Below are 1,648 nucleotides of genomic sequence, written 5' to 3'. Positions count from 1 at the left end.
GCCGCCATTATTAGTACAAAATATGCCATAGTTTGTAGAAGCTATAACTTTTGCGCAAACCAATCAATATATGCTTATTGGGTAGGTTTTATAGCAGAAAGAAAATGTTATTAAATTTTGTTCAAAATTGTCTTTTTTTTTGTTTATAGTGCAAAAAATAAAAACCACAGTGGTGATCGAATACCACCAAAAGAAAGCACTATTTGCAGGAAAAAAGGACATACATTTTATTTGGGTAAAGTGTTGCATGACTGTGCAATTGTCAGTTAAAGAAATGCAGTGCCTTATCGCGAAAAAATGACCTGGTCATGAAGCGGGTTAAATCATTTGGGGGTCAAGTGGTTAAAAGAAAAAAAATGCACAAGATACATACCCTTTGAAAATAAAATATGATTGTATTTTCTATGAGTATATGAGAATATAATCAGACCCAAATAGGTGTCACAGTTATTACTCCTCAGCCTATATGTGGAATATCTCTGTATCATTCTCCTTTTATCTCCAATGCAAGCTTGTATTTCTGTTACCCATGAACCCTTTCTTTGATGTACATGTACGTGTGTCATTTCCTGATGCGTACAATTAAAGAATACACAGAATGTACATAACATTTGAAAATAAAAAATGAGTAAAATGACAAAGTTGCTTTGCAAATAATATGATATTATAGATAAATCACTATTGTTACTGTGTGCTGCCATCTACTGATAAAACATGAGATGCGGTGATACGTTTTTGTTAAATGGAAGATATCATTTCAGTCAATGTGTCTCTTGCACAGTAATATACAGCAGTGTCTTCAGTTTTCATGTTGTCAATTTTTAAATTTAATACATTATTACTGTTATCTCTGGAGATTGTGAATCTTCCTTTAATAGAATCAATATAGTTTTTGGTGCTACCATCCGGGTTAATCTCACATAACCACTGCAGAGATCCGTTAGGAGTCTGCCTGATCCATGCCATCCAGTAGCCAGCAAAGTTGAATCCAGAAGCTTTACGGGTCAGTGTGTGCGAGTTCCCCGTCTTTATCACCACTGGCTCTGATTGGGTAAGTTGTTCTGCAGACTGGACACCTGACAAATATAGGACATAATGTTATATCCAACTATCATTATATTTTATTTTAGAAAATGAATACAATCAGAAAAAATGTCACATTAAGACTCACCTGATAAACACATTAGTAAAACAAGAAAGCTCAGTAAAGTCTTTATTGTCTGTATGAATCTATACATTAAGGAGATGATCAATAAAACATTTTGTGTGCCTATATATCTGTATGAGAGATTTCAATATACAGCATGACGTCACATCATTTGAATATCATTACAACTATGTATATCCGTGGTTATGTAATCATGTGTAAATGCGGAAATGGGCTCAAAGATTTTTGCTGGCACAGACCCTGCATATTTTTCATCCTGTTTTTCCTATATTAGAGTTTAAGGATGGACTACTGCTAAATAGTCTGCCACGTCTGGTATTCTCATAAAGCTGTTCTCTGTTTTTTTGTGCTTCACTTTTTTACCCTCCTCTCTTCATACATAATAGTAAAAAGACCCCTGGACTAGTCTTTGTCATTGAGCCATTGGGATTAGTAACAATGCAGGCAGCCAATGGATGGGTTTGGCACCCATTAATATTT

At 34.5% G+C, this 1,648-nt stretch overlaps 1 pseudogene; it reads right to left on the bottom strand.

Moving 5' to 3' along the window:
• Window positions 1-738: 738 nt before the first annotated feature.
• On the bottom strand, window positions 739-1,184 carry LOC143961050 (Ig heavy chain V region 6.96 pseudogene; annotated as a pseudogene).
• Between the last annotated feature and the right edge of the window lie 464 nt (window positions 1,185-1,648).

The sequence above is a fragment of the Lithobates pipiens genome, unplaced genomic scaffold (assembly GCF_037356315.1).
Source record: "Lithobates pipiens isolate NorthernLeopardFrog02 unplaced genomic scaffold, aLitPip1_a1.2 Scaffold_11, whole genome shotgun sequence".
Taxonomy (NCBI): domain Eukaryota; kingdom Metazoa; phylum Chordata; class Amphibia; order Anura; family Ranidae; genus Lithobates; species Lithobates pipiens.
This window is presented reverse-complemented; position numbering and strand designations above follow the sequence as displayed.